We start from the raw sequence: 22,192 nt of genomic DNA on the forward strand, positions 1-22,192 counted from the left end.
AGTGTCTTTTTAGAGCAAGGACCCAGTGATGCATTTCTGTGGGTTTCATTTTTACACAGCTTTCATTAAATAGAAATGGGGAGTGTTCATAGAAACCTTCTGAGCCTTTCAGAAAGCTTTATGATAGAATGCGTGAACCATGAAATATAAAGAAGGTCATCAAATCAAAAAGACAGAGATTTCAGAACATTCAAAAGATTTTACAGAAAACAGGTTATATTTGTGCTAAGATTCTTGTCTTCTTTTCAATATAATCACTTTATGTTATGGTAATGTGCCTTTATTTGTAATGCTAATTGGGACCACTCGAATACTTTGGGGAAGAAAAATAATTTTAATATCTAAGAAATATTCAAAAATAGGAGGATGAAGCAGACTAGACATTGTGTCTAGGAAACAACCAACCTTAATTTCACTTGAGAGAAGCCTCTTTCCCTGTTGTGTACTTTTTTGCTTAGTACTGTTTTCAGGTGGTATTACAGCGTGGTGTCTGGCTGAGCTTATACCTTGCTAAGAGAGCCTTAGAAGGTATCTAGGTTCTGTTGAAACTGTTTTGGAGCTGCTGCACTGTGTTCTGAGGTCTGGAAGAACTGGCTCAGAAGGCAGTCGTAGCGGCGGCAGGGTTTGTTGGGCAGGCTGTGCACATGCCCCCAGGCAAACCCGGAAGGCGTATGATGAGTATAACAAATACTCAGGCTCTTCTAGCATGGGTGTTAACACAAGCATTGACTGTCAACTCACTGAGCAGCACTGACCTGACCAACAGAAGGGCTGGATAAGTTATACCCTCTTAATAAGGATAGCAGTGATCACACAGTCTCAAGACAGACTGACTCCCAAGCTGTCCCTTGGACTGCTCAGTTTTGCGTCATCTCTGGTGTAAGTCAATGGCTGCAAAGTCCATTCAGACCTCAAGGGAGTTTATAGAATCCCTGATCCCTCGTGCAGTAGAGATCTCTCTTTTACTATCATCTCCCTATCTTTCGTGTCATAGTCTTATATGCGTAATTTGACTCTCTTTTTCAACAGTAACTCATGTGACCGTCACATCCTTATAAATAATTATAACTTTAATACATGAAAAGGATAAGGAGAGACAGAACAGTTAAAAAAATAGGAGTGAGGGAGTATTTGGCTTCAGTGTGCAAATGACATATAATTTCCAAAAACATGAACAGGAATAGTTATCTTGCTTTTAAGACTCATTCATTTATTTGAAAAATATATTCCTCAAAATTGAATTTGTGCTTTCAGGAGCTAAGTATAGAAAATTGCATAATGCCCTTTTAAACTTTGGTGACTAAGAGTGATCACATTAAATAAATATAGCATGCATGGAATTTGTTAAAATATGATTTGTTCAATTTCAAAGGTTTAAATCTCATCAGTGTTTGGTTAGGCTAAAACACAATAGGCATAATATTCAAGTATAAATGTTATTTTACTTAAGGCACGATAAGGAGATGAGAACCATTGGAAAGCAATGCATCCTATCAAGGTTACTCTGCGAAGACAGTTAAAGGACTTGTGGTTTGTGAAGTAAAAAAAAAAAAGTATTTGAAATTTCACTCATTACTGTTCAAGTTGTCTTTTAAGTTTATGAACAGCATTACTTTCCATTTTCTCTTGAGGTGCTTCATTCCAAATGCCTACGCTGCTCTCTTCACGGCTGCTCTAGTGCCGCTGGTGTGCTTGGTAGTGGTTTTTGTGGTCTTCATTCATGCCTACCAGGTGACCCCGCAATGGAAAGCCTACGATGATATTTTCAGAGGAAGAACTAATGCTGCAGGTATGAGGGAAAGGCTAACTCCAGGGAAACAAAGTTTTCAGAACTCTCCTGAAAGTTGTCTCCAATCCAGAATACCCAACAGAAACCACAGTTCAGTAAATACCTTAGCACACATTTCAGATGAAGCATGCTAATGGTCCCTTTGAAGTCTGTGAAAGTACCTCAGTGATTAAAGTTGTGCCTATGTTTAGCTGTGAAACCAAAGTGAGGATAAGCGATAACCTAAGAAATGAATAATGACTGGTTGTCTAGCCTAGTAAGCAGAACAGCACTCGGAGCCAGCCCTGCCTGATGAGCCCTGCCACAGTTTGGGGCTGTAGCGCTTGCTGCGGCAGGGCTCGGGGCCACCTGCGCACAGCCCTCTCAAGGAAGCGCATGGGCTTCCTCAGCCTGCGCTGCTGTGGGACGGGGATAACGTATTGCCACAAGCCGGGCCGTTCTGTGTGGACCAGGGCCTGGGTGCAGTCCCTGGCCTTTTCCCTTGGGGTGTAGATACACTCAGAGACTGCCTGGTCATAGACAGTGCCGACAAGCTGGAGGATTTGGAGTTAATGCTTCTGTTTTGAAATTTCCTAGCGCTACTCGTAAGTGAAACATGCTTGAAAAAAGAGCTCATGTTTCATGCAAAACAGGAAGTGTTGATCGTCTGTTCTGTTAGAACAGTTTCAAATACAATGATGTGCCCAAAATAAAGCTGCAGCCCTGTGTGGCAGCCATAGCTGTCTGTGGAAAGCTTAGAATAATTCCTTTCATGGAGTCTGTGGGAAAACAATTGTTTTTATATACAAGTGCAAGTATGTAGATTTTAGTGGGATTATACCTGTTTTCTCCCCAACTATGTGAAGCTAGATAGATTTTATAAACTTTCAAGTGATTCTTGAATCTTTTTCCCCAATTTTCATAGAGAAACATCATTTGAACTTAAATGGAAATGTAGGTTAATACAGAATTCCTTTTGGTAGTCCAGTACATGTTCAGATTTATAAAGAAAAGCTGTCTTTTTTAGGATCATGTACTTAGATTTGTAGCAATAATTGCAGCATGTAGATGGGGACTTCTGTGTGTTTTACTTAACATTTGGGGTTTAGAAATATATTATTTTGGGGGAAAATGAAAATAAATACTATATATATATGATAAAGAAATTTCGTTGAATACTTTTTTTTTTTTTCTTAGAGTGTCAACTTGTATAAGAACTGTGCAAGTTTGGATAAGCTCTGATAAACTTAGCTTGTAAATATGATCCTCAGGACCACATGGGTTACTTGTACTTTATTCTGTCATTTATTTCTGGGGATGGAAAAGGGACTTCCTGAAACAATCATAAATCTGGCTCCTTATATAGTGTTGAATAATGTAGTTTATTTTTTTATAAATAACTTATTTTTGCTGTCTGCAAGGATAGAGATTCCATGTTCGTGTGCTGTAATGTAAAGCTTGCTTCTGAGTAGTTAAACCAAATACTATGTATTGGAACAATGTAAGTAAAAAAGTCAGTATGGGAAATGGCAGGAAGTACTAGCAGTAGTTTTAGTACTGTGAAGTGTAACATGGTACCAAAGTGTTACACTTTGGTGACCCAGAGACATGAAATAGCAGGGATGAAACAAAAGCCTGCTTGAATTAACACAGGACTTAGGGGTTTCCTTTCAGTCCAGAAAATGTTGGGGAGAGAACGTTGAGGGGTGAGAAGGAATAAAAAATCAATAAGAAGAGGTATTTTCAGTAAGTCAGTAATGGCATTGCTTTCTTTAAAGAATAGGATGTTTTTAATAGGACTACTCCAGTTGGTTGCTGTCAGACGTGTGTTTTGTTACTGTAGGCCTTTTGCAAACAGAAATGAAAGTAGCTCATGTGGTGAGTGGGTGCCTGGGGAGGCTCGCAGGGTCTGTGGCTTTACAAGGGATCGTGGTGTCCTTAGGAGCGTGTTTACAGCACAAACTCCGAGCTGTGGCACCTGTGCCATGCTGTGGGGCTCCAGCGTCCCTCTGGGTGACCAGCCGCACTTGTGTACGTGTAGCAGCTTGCTCTGGCTTCTCTCTGGGTCTCATGCCCATCTTGAGGAACTCCCTGTCTTGTCACCCACAACCAAGACTTTCTACAGGGGGAAAAAGCCTTTCCTGGTCCCCAGATGGAAGTTCTGCGCCCGCACTTCCCCACCTTCAACATGGGCAGATAATGAGAAGGTGAAAGCAAAACTGTCTGCTGGACATAAGTGATCCTCTCTAGAAAGAGGCTAAAATCCCAACTGAAAGAAACTGCAGACAATTACGTTATATTAAGTACACAGATCTGTAAACAGAGAAAAAATATTTTGAATATGATTTCACATATGCTAGTGCACACCTGTTCTTTAAATTCCAGAGAGTATCACAGAGAGAGAAAGTAGAATATACAGTTGTGAAATTATCATTTATACATAGATAATCATACAGATTATTTCCATATGATTGTTTGTAGTAGTTGTAGTTATTCCCTTTCTGTGAATCTCTCGGAAGATGCTTGCAGTTGCTGCATGATACAGATGACTGGTTGCTCAGTGTGAATTCTGCAATAATTCATACTTCGTCATGAAAAGAATTGCACCTGAACAATGTGCTCTAGGTGACCCTGGCTTGAGCAGGAGGGATGGATTAAGTGATCTGCAGAAGTCCCTTCCAGCCTCAACCATTTTGTGACTCTGTGATTCACTCAGTGTTGTCAGTAAGAAAGAATCATTGTCAATAAAAAACAAGAGTATATATTACCGTATAACCAAAAAAAAATGTTTTTTTTTTTGCAGATTTAAAAGTTTTTTTTTTAAGTTCTGCAGATCATTTCCTAGCTTGCAGGAAAACCTCGAATAATGCCACTTAAGGTGTAGTTGGTTAATCTCCTGAAATTCTAAATTTGTGAGCTCTACTTGAAGAAAGTCATTTTAACAGGAGTTTAACAGGAGTGGAAACAGTAGGGTTTATCCTTGGATATAGAATATGCTGTTATTTTCAAAGAAATTGGATTGGTGGCTAAGCTGAAAAAGTCAAAATATTGTCTTGTTGCTGAAAGATTCTGAAACTTACTGTGCAAAGCAGCTCTGTCTTGAACAACGCCTGCTTACACAGCAACCAGGAAACGTGCTGTCTTGTACAGTGAGAACAGTTTCCTGGATCTGAGTAGCAGTGCTGCATGTTGCTGCTTTGTGCTCTCCCTAGGAGTAGAGAGTTTGTTATCCATACTAAAGGGGACTCCCACTTATTTTTGTTACTAAGAGAGGGACAACAATGCTGAGTTTCGCCATATGGCTTCAAGAGAAAAAATTTGCCCTTTGGTAACTGCAGGGAGGAGGACCTGTTTGCACATAAATAAATAGTTTCGTGGAAAAGGCCTTTATTCTTAGAAGGATACCATTGATTTTTTTTCTTGTGTTTTATACTCAAACATTCATCTGTGTGTTCTAGCTCCTTGGGTCTCATGCAGATACTCTTTCCAGTCCTCTAGGCATTTCTCCTAGGCATTCCCGAGCAGAGAGTCACATCTCTCATGCACTACTGTTGTGTTTTCCAGCCTTTGAAGAAAATGTCATGGCCCTAGGGCAGCTAGGCCAGCACAGAGCTACTCTTGGTAATTGTTGTCAATTGCTCATTTGTTTTGGCAGTGCCTGGGGATCTGCCCACAGAGTTTATCATACTTATTTTCTTATCATACTTATTACTTATGCCTGGGCTATCACTGTAAAAGCATATAATTATAAAATGAGATTGTAGTTGAGAATAAACTGAAGTAAACGGGATTTGCTAACTTCTAATTTGGTCAACATGCAGTTTGCACACTTCTCACTACCCTGTCTGGCAAATAGAGTAGGTGATTTTTTCCATCTCACCCTGTCGTATTGCCCCAGAATTGTTTTACAGTGTCACTGTAGTGTCTTACACAGTGATAATGCTTGCCTAGGTCAGGGAGTTTTCTTCAAAGCTAGAAGGCTGGAAGAAAGGGTTATGGGAAGCCAAGAATTAATTATCTTTTAGAGCAGACAGCTCTCCTTCCTCAAAGATGAGTGCTGGAACATGGCGTGAAGGTTGATTTTCAAAGGATGTCCTAGGTAACTCAACTATACTCTTTCAAAGATACACATTTAGTTTGTTAGAGAGGAGAATTCAGTTTGAACTGATTCTTTTTGCCAGCTCTTCAGGCAAACACATTCTTTTGACTGATTATTTTTCTATATATAGAAACTACTCAAAAGCTAGTCTTGAGAGAAGCCAAATGAAAAGTGTGCATTAGATAAACAGCCTTTGGGTGAACAAATATTTAAGTTTGCACCAAGAAAGACTGTTCCTGAAGGAAATCATTTTTTTTTGTATTTAGGAAAATCAAATCTGTGTCAGAGGTTTGTAAAAACAACAGCTAGGAAAAAATCTACAAACATAATTACAAGCTGAAATACAGACCAAAGATCTGATTAACATAACTGAAATTCATCATCTGCACTCAGAGAATTTAGCTGCAGAAATGAATTAATTTGCACAAGTTATTCCTGTAAAAACATAAATTTAAAACTTATTTGATATTTTGAGTAATAATTTCTAAATAATTTTATTATATGGAGATGAAGATTTTTTTTTGGCAATGTCCTTTTCCTTGCATAACAGTCATAACATAAATTATGTTCAAGATGCCTGGTCTATTGTTTGATCATACTGTGAAATCTCTTAAAGATATATGAGAAAGTTTGATGAAAAACTGAGATTTAGTGTGACGGTAAAAGAGGCCAGTCTTTTAGGTTTTTGTGAAAGTGATGTAGCTTTTAGGAGATATTTTTTTAATTTTAAGCTGTTCCTGTAGCAGATCGAAAAATATAAGTGACCTCAAAATATATTAAAATAGATTTGCTACTTATTTTTGCAAATTATCTAATGACTATTTTTTCCTATTGGGTTCCCTGGACATTTCTAAAACAATTTTCTGGTCTTCTACTGTTAAAGTCTGCATGTCTGTAACATTCCAAGTCTGGAATTAGATGCTTTGTTGGGAGTTATGGATTGCTTGTTGTTTTTGCTGGTTGTGGTGATGGTAGTGGTGTTTTACCCTTTGAAATGTATGAGAAAATCTTTTAACTTCTTTAGTTTGGCCACAAAATCCTGTTGCCAAACTCCTTTTTAACAACAATTGTTAAAAGCTCTGCCAGTAACTTTAACCCATGACTTGAAAAGCAACAATCTGTGGAGGTTTTAATGGATTTAGATTTTCAACAAATTAGTGAAGTTCTATGAAGTAATATATTCTCCCCGCTCAGCTAGGAAAAAATGCAAATTAAAATTTGCAAATTAATGCAAATTAAAGTTGCATTATCAGTTTAACAACCTGAGGGGAAGAAACCTAGTAAATATTTATAGGTAAACTGAGAAGATCATGAAAGTTGTATTATTGAATTGGTTCTTTTATTGACTCTTCTATTTTTAGGAAAAAAATTAAATACTTCAGGCAATGGAAAAATACACAAAATTAGCCAACATGGTGGTGAGAATACAAACATTTGGATATGTTACGAATTTGTAGTGCATTCTTTATTTTTCACAGTAAAATCATCTAAATGTTTGCTAATAAAGTACAAAGAGATACTTTGTATTAAGCTGCAGAGTTTTAATATTTGCTAATTTTATTCATTAATTTATACTTGATTTAACTTTCCACTGTTCAGACTTGTAGTCCCAGGGAGGTTTAGCTATGATATCAAGTATTGGAGGAAGGAAGGAAGGCCTTCAGGTGGTCCGACAGTTCTTTATAGCTTCATATACTTTTTCTAATGGAAAGATCTTAAGATTTTCTCTGTGGCAAGTAGCTGATTTCAATTTCATAGTGCTTATTACTTATTTCTATTTTGATTCCTTTGTTCTTCTTTGGCTCATCCAGATTTGGGGCTTTTTGTCTGCTCAAGTGCAAATCAGTCTGATAACCATAAAATACCAGATCCTGAGCAAGAAGAAAGCATTTATAAAGAACTCTTTAGTATACATAGGGGACAGAGAGCTGGAGCTCTCTGTTCACTAGAGCTGGGGAAGTGCATTTCCACTGCTGCTTCCCTCTTGAAAAACAGGTTGTGGAAAGCTACATCAAATTATCCTGCCATAATCAATATGTACTGCGGAAGTACGAGAGAGGTCAGCCAGGTAAACAACCCTACCATTATATTAAACTGAAGTGACATCCAAGAATCCACCTCAATCTTCAAATTGCCACTATGTGAATCATCAAGGTGTGACAATGGACTAGGATGTGGGACATTGGTCTGCTTCTCTCTGTTTTCTTCCTGCTTTCCTCTGCTCTAATTTCCTCCACACTTTCCTTTTTCTCCTGATTTCTTAGTTGCTCCCGCCATTTTGTTTGTTGTTTCTTCCTTCTCTTCCTGTCTGCCTAGAGGCTGCAGCAGCTCGTGGAGCTGCCAGGGCAGGTGGCAAAAGGCTGGAATCTCCCTCCTGGGCCTTCCAGAATGGCCGCGGTGGCCATAATCACATAGATTTCAATTTCATCCTTAATTTACCTTGTAAGGAAACTACTTGCTTTTCTCCATAAGACATTACCAAAGTGATTATAACAATAAAACTAAAGTATCTGCATCCACTGCAAAATATTGAGTACCTCAGTTTTCTCTATCTGCTTAAAGCTTTAATACAATATAGCCTTAATATGAATTGTTTTTTCATTATTAGAGGTAAGCATGAGGCATAGCTTTTCTCATATAGGGTACATATTAGTAAAACAAAGATCTTTTCAATGAAAAAAACAAATATAGACTAGATGTTGAATATTAGTTATAAAAAAATAAAAAATGAGTCTAAATGTGTATTTCCACAGAAATAGGCCTTTGCAAAATTTGATGCATGTATGTACTTCCTGTGTACTAAATACTGTATTGTACTGAATATTTGCAATATGTGCATCTTGGACACAAATACATTTTAAAACTGAGAAGAACAAAATGTAACATTCTCATTGTAATGCATCTAATTGTGCAGTTTGCATTGGCATGTGAAATGGCTCAAATTAGGGTTAAGTGTTTTTTTTTTCCTTTGAAGTTACGTGAACAGATTTCTCAGTTTTTCGACCCCTTAAGATCAAATATATTCTCACTCTTTAAAAATTCTTAATGGTCATTCTCTGTGAGCCAATAAAATTGATTTTTAAGAAGGCACCCAGGCTTCTTCACAGTCAGACTGCCACAGCTCTGCAGAACTGGTTATTGCTGTAGCCACTAGCAGTGGACATGCCCCTCTTTCCTCTCCCCCTGAAAAATTGCAATGTAGGCAGCCCCCCCACAGCAGTAAAACCAAGGCTCTTGTTGCTTTATAGGAAATCACTGATATAAGTTGTAGATGTGTGATGAGTGACAGGTGCGTGTATGTATATGTAGATATATATCTATTTATATACCTATATATGTCCTTCCTTATTGTCTTTCTATGAAGAAATGTTACTACGATCCAATACAGTTTTGTGTCAGGTAGGTCTACTGTGGGAGCATATCTAAGTAACGGAGGCTTCCCGATAGAAGACGGATACAATGAGCTGGACTAAGACTAAGGCGAAAAGATCGTGGGAAAGTCACCAGTGGCAAGAACACAGAAGTAGGAGAGGAAGAACCTGTAAACAAGCTTATCAGTGCAGGATAGAGGACTGTGTGCGGGCTAATCATGTAAACATGTGCCCCAATATCTACAGCCAACCTAGTACAGTAGAAGACGCGTGGACAGTAGTATGCAACCAATCGCAATGTAAGCGTACACGTGGCTAGACGACTTAACAGAAATGTAGTAGATAGAGTGCTGTAACGCGAATAAAGTGATTTCTGTTAGACTCATATTGAAGCCTTCAGGAGTCGTGTCTGGCCTCCCGCAGTCTACCTTTGATACAAGCTTTTTGGAGAAGGTAGCTAATAATTGAGGTTTTATTGCATAGGCATCACTTTTGCACTAGCACTGTGATATGCATGGATATTTGGCTTAAAATAAAATTACTTTTTTTTTTTTTTTGCTATGAGGAGCTTAGAGAAGATGGTTTTGAATAATCTGTGAGTAACCTCAGGAAAGATCATTCATGGCCAAAATTTTGACCCTTAATATGACTAAATGTTGACCCTTCTGTATGCCTACAGGAAGAGACTTTGTATTACCCTGTTTTATATAACTTGCAATGTCTTATTCAAGAAAAGACAAGCAAAGAAACAAAGCTGTAGAATTATTGTTATTTTAATCAGTGTTGCAAGTTGCAAGACAGGAATTCATATAATGGAAGCAAGAAGTGAAACAGGATGTTGAAAACCGGTCATGTAAAGTAGGAGGCCTGCAAGGTTTGTAGAGAATTCTTTGTCCGGTATGATAGTAAGTAATATGGAAAACAGATATAAAAACATGCCTGGAATAATATTTAACTGATAACTGGTATTTGAAAAGCACCTTGGCATGACCTTGCAACCTTGCAAAGTTAGAATTTTGTTTAAATCTAGTTTATAGTGGGATGAAAATACTTACTTTTCTCTATCCATGTGAAGTTTTTTAGCGGGATGAATGTAATGCCCTTTATGTAGTTTTGTTTCCTTTTATCTTTGAACTGGAGAAGTAGTTTTTTTTTCCTTTTTTGGCTAATCCTTTGTTGTTGACTGATCTCTTACCAGCATTGCTGGAACTTGGCTTTATGAGTATGATGTCAGAATTTTTCCTACCCATAATTTCAGGTAACTGAAAGAGTATATATTTTTACATATATTGTTCTGATACTCAAGGAGCTAATATAAAAGAAACCTTCACTATCAAGCGCTACACTTTTCTAGCAGCTGTATCTTGCAATAGCAATGGGTCATACACAAAGATCAAATAACTTTCATTGGTAGCTGTGCTTCTAATCTTGGACACATATGTCCCAATTTGAGTCTCCACCCTCCATTAGACATCCAGGAAATAAATATTCAGAAAATTTATCTGAGATCCTGTCTCCTTCCAAGGAGCCAGGAAATGAAAAATGAAGCCTGAAACATTACAAACTTCACCCTTCCAACTCATGGGCTTGCCTTGGTTCGTTACCACTCTCTTACAACATGGTGCATGGAACAGAGACCTAGTTTCAAACCGGCAATAAAGCCAGGCTGTCGGAGTTGCCCTTCTGCTTATAACTATGACCTCAACACAGGCTACTGCTTCACCAAGTAGATACAGATTATGCTGTGAAGATACAAGGTTAACCATATTGCTTTCATCTGCTCCTAGTCCTTCCAAGTCTGTCTTTTCAGCCTCTCCTTCAAGTGGCAGTTATCACAGCTGTGCAACAGGCTTCTTGAGCAGATCTTGTGTTGCACCTTGTGAAGAAACAGACTCAGTCTGGGATGCAGAGCGAGACAACTTTATTTTCAAACCAACTTCTTTTTATACTTTCTTAACACAAGTGTTGCAAAGCTTACAACCAATCAGCATCTTGCCACCTGTGCGGTTGTCCTGGCTTTGTTTCTTTACTTCTGACAAGACATTCCGCACGGGGCAGGGGGAGGTGTTTTGCAGTCCTCCTCCTTTTTCGGCTCTGTTCCCCATCTGCTGAGAAGACTGACATCCTTGCGGTTAACCATCTGCTAACAAGGTACTATTGTCTACTAACAAGGTACTATTGTCTTTGAACGAGCCTCCACAATCTTGGTAGAGTGCAGTGTTATGATGGGAATGCAGAAAAAAAGAGAGAATTGAGGAGACCTATGTTGTCAGCCAACTAATCCCTAAATTATCTTGTTCAAGAAATTTGCACTCCTGTGGTTTGTCCCTTTTGTATCAGGACTGATATATTTAGCTTCTTGCCCTCAAAAATATCTTTCTAATGTCAAGTACCCTGAGAAGAATAGGATGAACTAGGGAGATCTTTCACAATGCTACAGTTTTTTGTTTGTTTGTTTCTTTGCATGTTTTAATAGTCAGTTGTCTTTGTGTACCCCTGCAAGAAAACACGTTTAAAAAAACATTTCCTGTAACATCACTACATTTTAAATAACCACACCGCGTATATTGTTCACCTGTTTTACAAGTTACAATTATCTGACAAGGAAGCAGAAAAACTCCTGTGTGACTGTGGTGACCAGACATGCAGCATAAATTAAAAAACAGTGAAAGATCAAAGTGAACAGTTTGTAAATAATATCGATTTATTTATTTTTTGCTGTTCATGAAATAATCACATATATTGAATTATCTTAATAGAAGAAATTGTCAACATGCAAATTGTTTGTGTGTGGAAAAAACATATGTATAACAAATACTAGTCATAGTGACCAAATCAACCTTTTGCTGCAAGTTTTATAAAGCTTTAACATAGGATAACTTCCAGTAAGGAGGAGCTATCAGAGCTGGTCTCTGGAGGCATACATTTGGTGTTGAAAATTCCCTCTGGCCTACAGATTTGGTTCCTGAAATGGACAATATCCTTTGAAGCTTTCATCTCAAACCCACTATTTTGGAACCAGAGACAATGATATAATAGGATTTAACTGGATAATGCATTTTCAGGATTATTTCAAGAGAAACTAGATATCTTTTAGTGTATTGTTTCCATGTGATTGCCATGTCTTAATGCCTTTATCAGTTCTCAGATTTGATAATGAATATTAATACTAGGCCAAGTATTGCTGCAGTAGATGGCTATTTTACCATTTATTGGTGGGTATTTTTGTTATGCAACATATATTTTGTTATACAACATTCAGTTTGAGAACAATTCAGTGTTTATTAAGAGCATGAAACCCGTTACAAAAAGTAGAGACCTGCTTCCTGGCTGCTAAAGAGTTGCAGACCATGTAACAAAGGAGGACATAACACATTACAATGTATTTGTTACCCAGATGGATTAAAAACAGGAAATTGATATTATATATTAATATTATCCCATTTGATTGTTTAGCCTCATAATAAACATCTCCTAGTAAATGCACTTGACACAAAAATCATCGTCTAAGGCAGGGGTCCTCAAACTACGGCCTGCTGGCCGGATACGGCCCCCCAGGGTCCTCAATCCGGCCCGCCGGTATTTACAGAACCCCCCCGCCCCGGGTTGGGGGGGAAAACCAAGCAGCCGCAGATGAATTCCTGCCACTTAATCCGCGCGCTGGCCTCTGCAGCCCCCAAGCACCTGCCGGGACTGGGCTGAAACCAGCGCCTCGTGTTCGACCTGCCCCCTCCAGGGGGCACCTCTCTGCTACAAACCGCGCCGCCGCCGCCCCGTCCTCCTCCTCCTCTGCGATGCGCGGCAGGCGAGAGGCGCGGGCATCTCCTCTGCCGGGCAAGCTCAGTCGGCAGCCTCTGGACTGCGAGGTCCAGCCAACTCGGGCGAATCGCCAGAGCCCCGGCACGGCAAAGTTCCTTCAGTCCCTTCTGGCCACCCTTTCCGGACTGTGCGGCTGGGATGAGGAGGGGGGCATCAGCGAGGTAGGCGGCTCCCCCGTCTCTCCCTCTCTCCCTCCCTCCAGCTCCCAGGCAGGACAAGCAAGCCAGGACCAGTGGGAAGCGCGCACACCATCATGTCAAAAAAAAAAAAACATTGACTCCGAGTGCAGGGTATTCCAAGAAAAGTGGTCTTCTGATTATTTTTTCACGGAGTACAAAGAAAGAGCTGTTTGATATGCCAGAATTCAGTGTCTGTGTTCAAGGAATACAATTTGCGTCGACACTACGAAACTCAACATAAAGATAAATATGATTCTTTGGTCGGACAAGTGAGAAAAGATAAAATATTAAGACTGGAACATGGATTGACAACTCAGCAAAATACTTCTGTGAAGCAAAAGCAGCAGGAGAAATTGTTAAAGAATGCCTTCTGTCTGTTGCCAAAGAGATGTGTCCAGAGAAGGCGGATTTATTTAGTACAGTGAGTTTTTCAGGACCTACAATGACACGAAGGATTGAAGAAATGGGGGAAAATTTGGATCTGCAGTTGCAAAACTCCTCAAAAAAACTTTGCTATTTCTCATTGGCACTCGACGAAAGCAATGATGTTCGTGATTCTGCACAACTTCTAATTTTCATTTGTGGGACAAATGATTCTTTCGAAGTCACAGAGGAGCTTGCTGCACTGAAAAGCATCAAAGGAACAACTACAGGAGAGGATATCTATGAGAAAGTTTGCCAAACTATGAATGATTTGGAGCTGGACTGGGGTAAACTATTCAGTGTGACAACTGATGGTGCTCCTAGCATGGTGGGGTCCATGAAAGGAGTAGTTGCACGCATTAACAAAGAGATGGACAAACGCAACCATTCACATCCGATAGCCATACGCTGCATCATCCACCAACAAGCACTGTGTTGTAAATCACTGAAGCTGGACTCTGTCATGAAAATTGCAGTTTCTTGTGTTAACTTCATTAGAGCTCATGCACTAAAGCACAGACAGTTTCAGGAATTTCTGTCTGAGCTAAGTGTTGTCTATGAAGATATTCTGTACCACACAGAAGTCCGTTGGCTGAGTCGAGGGAGAGTTTTGAAACGATTTTATGACTTACTTCCACAGGTTTATGATTTTATGCTTTCTAAAAACAAGTACCAGAGCTCAAAGATGCAGAATGGAAATGGCACCTTGCGTTTCTGACAGATGCAACACAGCTACTCAACAATTTCAATGTCCAACTTCAAGGAAAGGGGAAGCTCATCTGTGATATGTATTCACATGTGAAAGCATTTCAAGTCAAATTAGACCTGCTCATTAACCAAGTAAAGGAGGAAAACTTCTGCCATCTCCCCACAACTCAAAACCTGTCTGCAGAAAAACCAGCAGTTGCATTCCCAAACAAAACATGTATGGACGTACTAGAAATGTTGCAAAAGGAGTTTCAAATTAGATTTAAAGAGCTTCATCTCCATGAACAGGACATACAGCTTTTCCGGAACCCATTTTCTGTTGACATTGAAACTGTTGATCCGATTTACCAAATGGAATTGGCCGAACTACAGACTCGTGATTCGCTGAAAGATGCGTTCAAATCGAGCAGCCTTACTAATTTCTATGCATCTCTCCCCTCAGAGACATATCATAATCTCAGGAACCATGCACTCCAAATTGCAACCATCTTTGGCAGCACCTATGTCTGTGAGCAGACTTTTTCCCGAATGAAACATCTGAAATCTCCAATCAGATCCAGACTAACTGATGAACACTGGCATCACTTGCTACGACTAGCAGTGACAAATATGGAACCTAACATTGACCATCTCATTAGCCAAAAGCAGGCCCATAGTTCACATTGAAATATTATTTGTTTTTGTTGATTACAATTGTTCTTCATTTTAAATATTGCATTCTTTTTCCTGTTTTTTTGTGCACTACTACAAATAAAATATGTGCAGTGTGCATAGGAATTTGTTCATTTTTTTCCAAACTATAGTCCGGCCCCCAACAGTGTCTGAGGGACAGTGAACCGGCTGCCTGTTTAAAAAGTTTGAGGACCCCTGTTCTAAGGACAAATAATTTCTGAGTACTTCCTTTAAGAAGTGGTTTCCATGAGAGATGCATTTATAGTACGAGCTATCCATCTATATGGAGAGGAAAGCTAGTCCTGTCCCTGTAACTTCAGGAATAAACATGCAGAGCGCAGTGTGCGGAAACAGTAGGCGATTTACATGGTCACTGAATAAACAGTGACCCAGAAAATAAATACAGACAAGCTGTTTCTGTTCACTGGGGCCAAAAGGAAAGTTTAAAAGGTATCTTAAATCTTAGCCATCTAGTGAGCTTTTATAAAATAGGAAATCCAAAAATAAATTGTAAAAAGCATAAGAGGAAAAGGATGAGAAGCATATTTAGGATATCTGATGTTTTGAGTTCCTCAGCAGTATGTTCCTGATTATCCTACCCAGGCAGCATCTGTGTCACAGAAACATACTCCACGTTCTCATGTGAAAGGCCTTGGCTTCTGATCTTTTCAGTTGCAAAACAGAGAAGAACATTTGTCTCTCCTCTTTACATTTGATTGCCTAAGCAGATTTACTTGCTATATATTTGTTGGGGTCAGGAATGAAAGAATAAACTGATATCTTCAGTTGTTTGTCTCTAAAGGTTAGAATTTCACAAGCAATTTTGCCTTTGTTATTCTAATATAAATGGATTCTATGTTTTTCATGACAATATTTGGGTGTTTGGGTTTTTTTTAGGGCTACATCATCATTTACCATGCCATGAAGGCCTGATCCAAAGTTCACTGGAGTGGGTGGAACCCATCCTACTGTTTGCCTAGGGTTTGGGATTAGGCTTTAGATAGACTATGAGGTTCTGCCCATAACTGACTTTTTTTTTTTTTTTTTTAAACGGTTTCTGAGGTACAATCTTGATTATTAGTGACTGTATTTCTGGCACCCTGCCCTGGACACCCTGTAACTTAGGATATGTATCTATATGTATCTATACTGCAAACTGTACATTTGATGCCCTGGAGCTACCTTTACATAAGCAGGACCACAGTCAGGACCGTACAGAGCTCAGTGGGTGCCCTCAGCTTCTTGGCTGTGCAGATTTGCCTGTGTGGAACTGCATGATGCTTCTGCAAGGTTTCTTGGTAAAAGTAGTCCAACTTTCTCCATGTACCCTCTCTGTGCTACAGAGCGGCTGATACTCTGTAGTAAAAATCACGTAAGTCTAAGGAAGTCCATCAGCTTTAGTGCATTGTAGGTTTTGGTATGATCCTGAGACCTGCAAAGGCTTGAGAATTTGGTAAGAACTTATTCTGGATCAGGTGTTCATAAGAGCTAGAATATAGATACCAGATGAGGTTGCTACCTAGGTTGTATTGCAGTGGTATTTTCAATTTTGTATGGTACTCTTGATAGTCATCTCCAAACTGGATACAGACATTTCTTTCTACGACACTAATTGCTAGATTTCTCAAAGCAAAATGCTTTAATGGCTGTAAATGTAATGTTGACACTTGCCAAGTGTAATTCTGTACTGGTGCAATGTATGTTATGTGACATAGACTTACAGTCATCTTGGTAGCATTGAGGTATAGAACCTTGAATGAATTTTCCAGGCACATGGAGGACAAGAAGGTGCTCAAGAGTAGTCAGCATGGATTCACCAAGGGGAAATCTTGCCTGACTAACCTGATAGCCTTCTATGATGAAATGACCGGCTGGATAGACGAGGGGAGAGCGGTGGATGTCGTCTATCTCGACTTCACCAAGGCTTTTGACACCGTCCCTCACAACATCCTCCTGGGCAAGCTCCGGAAGTGTGGGATAGATGAGTGGACAGTGAGATGGATTAGGAACTGGCTGGATGGCAGGGCCCAGAGAGTGGTGATCAGCGGTGTAGAGTCTAGTTGGAGGCCTGTAGCTAGCGGGGTCCCCCAGGGGTCAGTCCTTGGTCCAGTCCTGTTCAATTTATTCATCAATGACCTGGATGAAGGCACAGAGTGCTCCCTCAGCAAGTTTGCTGATGACACGAAACTGGGAGGAGTAGCCGATACCCCAGAGGGCTGTGCTGCCATCCAGAGGGACCTGGACAGACTGGACAACTGGGTGGTGAAAAACCTCATGCAATTCAACAAGGCCAAGTGCAAGGTCCTGCACCTGGGGAGGAATAACCCCAGACACCAGTACAGGCTGGGGAGCGACCTTCTGGAGAGCAGCTCTGCAGAGAAAGACCTGGGTGTCATGGTGGATGACAAGTTGACCATGAGGCAGCAGTGTGCCCTCGTGGCCAAGAAGGCCAATGGAATCCTGGGCTGCATTAAGAAGAGCATCTCTAGCAGGTTGAGGGAGGTGATCCTGCCCCTCTACTCAGCCCTGGTGAGGCCGCATCTGGAGTACTGTGTCCAGTTCTGGGCTCCACAGTACAAGAGGGATGTGGAGCTGCTGGAGAGAGTCCAGCGCAGGGCTACGAGGATGATCAGGGGCCTGGAACATCTGCCCTATGAGGAGAGGCTGAGGGAGCTGGGCCTGTTCAGCCTGGAGAAGAGAAGGCTGAGAGGGGATCTAATCAGTGTATATAAATACCTCAAGGGAGGGAGTGCAGAGGACGGGGATGGTCTCTTTTCAGTGGTGGCCACTGATAGGACTAGAGGAAATGGCCGGAAACTGAAACATCAAAAATTCCATAGGAACTTAAGGAAAAATTTCTTAACAGTGAGGGTGACAGAGCACTGGAACAGGCTGCCCAGAGAGGTTGTGGAGTCTCCTTCTCTGGAGATCTTCAAAACCCGCTTGGATGCAGTCCTGTGCCACGTGCTCTAGGTGTCCCTGCGTGTGCAGGGGGGTTGGACTAGATGATCTCTAGAGGTCCCTTCCAACCCTAAGCATTCTATGATTCTATGATTCTATGATTCTATGAATTGAGTTACATCAGAGGAAGAAAGGATCAGACTATATTATGATGATATCCTTAAATTAATTTTTTTCTTAACTAATAAACCCATCTGTTGTAGCTCGTTTTGAAATCCTATTGTTTTTCTTTTTATGGACTTTTGTAACTAAAATGATGTAGTGGCAATTGCCACTATGAAAAATCAAGTTCTAAAAAATTCAGGATTAAAGAGATGAAGTTCTAAAAGAAAGCAAACAAGCAAACAAAAACAAATACTTGACAGTAGGATATGAGCATATGTGCTGGGCGACAAAGACCAGCAAAATAAAAGTAGTGTTATACAGTGAAGTGATCATAGTACTGCCAGGATAAAGGGAACTACAAGTAGAACTTCTGTGGACACCAGGATAGTTCCAGAGAGAAAAAGCCAGGAAATTGCAGAGGACTAGCAGGTTAGCGACTGCTTGGAGAAGGTGCCATACTCAAATCTATGAGACTGAAAGGGATTTGTCTGAAGTGCTGGAAGAGTTGGCCCATGTTATTGTGCATCCACTTTCATTCTTAAAAAAAGTCATGGTTTTGAGTGTGCCAGGCAGCGACGTAACAGTGGCATCTTGTAAATGGGCAACCCACAGAATCTGCTGCAGGCGATGGAGACAAAGGGCCATGTCCCAAACTGCAGCTTAGGATGTTCAGGCTGGACACTAGGAAAACTAATTCACATGGGGAAATGCAGAACTGGAAGGTGTTGCACAGAGAGGTTTTGGATTGCCAGATTTAGAGGATTTCAGAATTCAGCTACAGAAAGCCATAGTGGCCTTATCAGCAGGTCAGCCTTCTGAGTAGATTAAATGTCCTTCAGAAGTTGTTTCCAATCAACTTTTCTGTGATTCTATGATTTGATCTGTTGGAAGCTCCATTTTCGGGCTATTGATTGTGATATATAGACAATAAAACCAGCTACTTGACCCTGATACCAAGAGTTTTATGAAAAATGTCAAATAAGACAAATAAAAAAATCCTAAAAGTTGGATATGATATAGGCAGAAAAGGTTAGGTAAACTATTACTCATTTTTAGGAATAACTGTGGAACAGTGAGTTCATAGAATCATAGAATGCTTAAGGTTGGAAGGGACCTCCAGAGATCATCTAGTCCAACCCCCCTGCACATGCAGGGTCACCTAGCACACGTGGCACAGGACTGCATCCAAGTGGGTTTTGAAGATCTCCAGAGAAGGAGACTCCACAACCTCTCTTGGAAACCTGTTCCAGTGCTCTGTCACCCTCACTGTTAAGAAATTTTTCCTTAAGTTCCTGTGGAACTTTTGATGCTTTAGTTTCTGGCCCTTTCCTCTAGTTCTGTCAGTGGCCACCACTGAAAAGAGGCCAGCACCATCCTCCTCACTGCCTCCCTTGAGGTACTTATAGACACTGATTAGATCCCCTCTCAGCCTTCTCTTCTCCAGGCTGAACAGGCCCAGCTCCCTTAGCCTCTCCTCATAGGGCAGATGTTCCAGGCCCCTGATCATCCTCGTAGCCCTGTGCTGGACTCTCTCCAGCAGCTCCACATCCCTCTTGTACTGTGGGGCCCAGAACTGGACACAATACTCCAGATGTGGCCTCACCAGGGCTGAGTAGAGGGGCAGGATCACCTCCCTCGACCTGCTGGAGACTCTCTTCTTAATGCACCCCAGGATCCCATTGGCCTTCTTGGCCACGAGGGCACACTGCTGCCTCATGGTCAACTTGTCATCCACCATGACACCCAGATCCTTCTCTGCAGAGCTGCTCTCCAGAAGGTCGGTCCCCAGCCTGTACTGGTGTCTGGGGTTATTCCTCCCCATATGCAGAACCTTGCACTTGGCCTTGTTGAATTGCATGAGGTTTTTCACCGCCCAATTGTCCAGTCTGTCCAGGTCCCTCTGGATGGCAGTGCAGCCCTCTGGGGTATCAGCCACTCCTCCCAGTTTGGTATCATCAGCAAACTTGCTGAGGGAGCACTCTGTGCCTTCATCCAGGTCATTGATGAATAAATTGAACAGGACTGGACTGAGGACTGACCCCTGGAGTTATGGGCAACGAGTTTATCATGTTTCAGCCTTGTAGAATTTTATACACATACACACACACACACACACACACACACACACATATATATCTGCATACTGAATGTCATTATATTATGAAGGCTAATCTGAACTTTTATTTAAAGTAAATGTATGTACCACCCTAATAGTCCCTAGAAAAAATAACCATTCCCTCTCTCTCCACCCACACATTTCCTGCTATAGAACCCTCTATGCTCTGTAAGGCTGATGTTTCACCAGTAAATAAGAAGGACACTTTCTGCCTTTTGCTGGTAATAAATAGAGATGAGGTCTTGTTTAGGGGTTTATAGAACTCTGTTTATAAAAAAGAGAAATCATTCTCATATTTTTATATACAGCTTAAGTGGCCTCTAAGCAACTACTGCGGAAAGAGTAAATGGCATTACTGCTTTTATCTCTGATAGTTTCATTATTACTCAACGTATTTGTGATTTACAATTTTAGTAGAGACCGTTATCTGCTGACTAAGATTTAATTCTGAAATAACACTGAAAGAACAGGAATTCAATAAAAACTGACTCCATCTTTTTTTTCTGCTAGACTAAAAGCAGCTTCTGGCTTCTGTTTGTGTTTTATTTTATCCTTGACATATAATACACTTTAAAAATGTGCTGCTGCTGGAAATTTTTTACATTTTTGGAATGCCATGCAGCTGATGAGAGCTCAAGGAATTTGAAGTAAGGACCACTGCCCAGCTTTAATTCGTAGGATGACTTGTCAAATTTTAAATAGAAGAAAATAGGAAGGGATATGAAAAACTTGTACAAGACTGGGAAGGAGAAAATCCAAGTTTTTAAGTATCTGATCCTTATGGAATAATGCAAGAAGGAACTTTTTTCATGTAAGTAAAAATACTGTTGCATATTGCAACCAGTTTAAGGCTCTGTGAAATTTCAATCAATAAATGAACCACTTTAATAAGTTTTATTGGTTAATGAAATTCATATGTATTGTGGGCAAGATATAGCTAAAACCATTGTGAAACTGTCAGTGAGATCAATCCTTGGTAGCTTTTTCTCATATTAGTTTTAAAAATATCTTCTTGTGTTACTCTACCTTCAGATAAACTGCAAATTCTTATTTTCCAGTGAAGACAGAACAATTCTCTAAGTGTGATTAATAATAGTCTTGCTAGGTTAGGCCAGAATGGATTAGAAGTTGCCCGGCTAGGACAGAGTTAGCCTAAAAGAAACTGTTTAATGGGTTCTTCTTAGAGTGCTGTATTGTGCAAGGCTCCAGCAGTTCTGATTGGGACTGATGGGCAGGTAGTTTGCCAAAAGAAACACTGACTTTTTTGATATGGAAGTACAGTTTGCTTTTTTTTCTCTGAAGTGTTTTGGAATAGAGTAATCAAGAAATCCTCACAAATAATCCTTAAAGGGACTTATAGAAGTCTCTTCTGTGCCACAGCATAAGTTCAGTTATATCTTCAATACTAAATGTATTTAATGAGAATATTTTAATCCTGGAAACTGTGGGTCTTTTAGTTGATTTTCAGCATTATATTAAAGATGAGATACTTGAAAGTAAAATTGCAGCTTAGATTTACTGATGTTAGGCATACTAGTCTAAGTTTTTATCTTGTTGAGAAGTTGACTAATCCAGGCAAAGGAAGTGCAACAAATCTGTCCAGCTTTTAGGGAAGTATTTGATGCAGTAGCACAACAAAATTGGAGGAGTAATAGTAAAGGTCTGACTAAATGGAGGAAATAAGAAAACCATATTTTTGCACTTGGGGATGAATCTTATTCAATATTTTCATTCTGACTACAGCATAAAAATGCTAATACAGTTTTTTGATCATACAAAATTAGGAGATAATGGTTATTTAGAGAAGGGCTGGTATATCATACACAATGAAGTGGATCAGCTTTATTCTGTGGAATGAATTAATAGAAATTATATGAGCTCTGACAACAAGCAAAACAAGTGCAAAATTAGACGCTAACAGTAAAAAAATTTCTGTTACAAATTGATTAGCTAGATAGAACTGAGGAACAG

The sequence above is a fragment of the Tinamus guttatus genome, unplaced genomic scaffold (genome assembly GCF_059628265.1).
Source record: "Tinamus guttatus ecotype Peru unplaced genomic scaffold, ASM5962826v1 Tinamus_guttatus_pri_ptg000120l, whole genome shotgun sequence".
In the NCBI taxonomy this organism is placed as follows: domain Eukaryota; kingdom Metazoa; phylum Chordata; class Aves; order Tinamiformes; family Tinamidae; genus Tinamus; species Tinamus guttatus.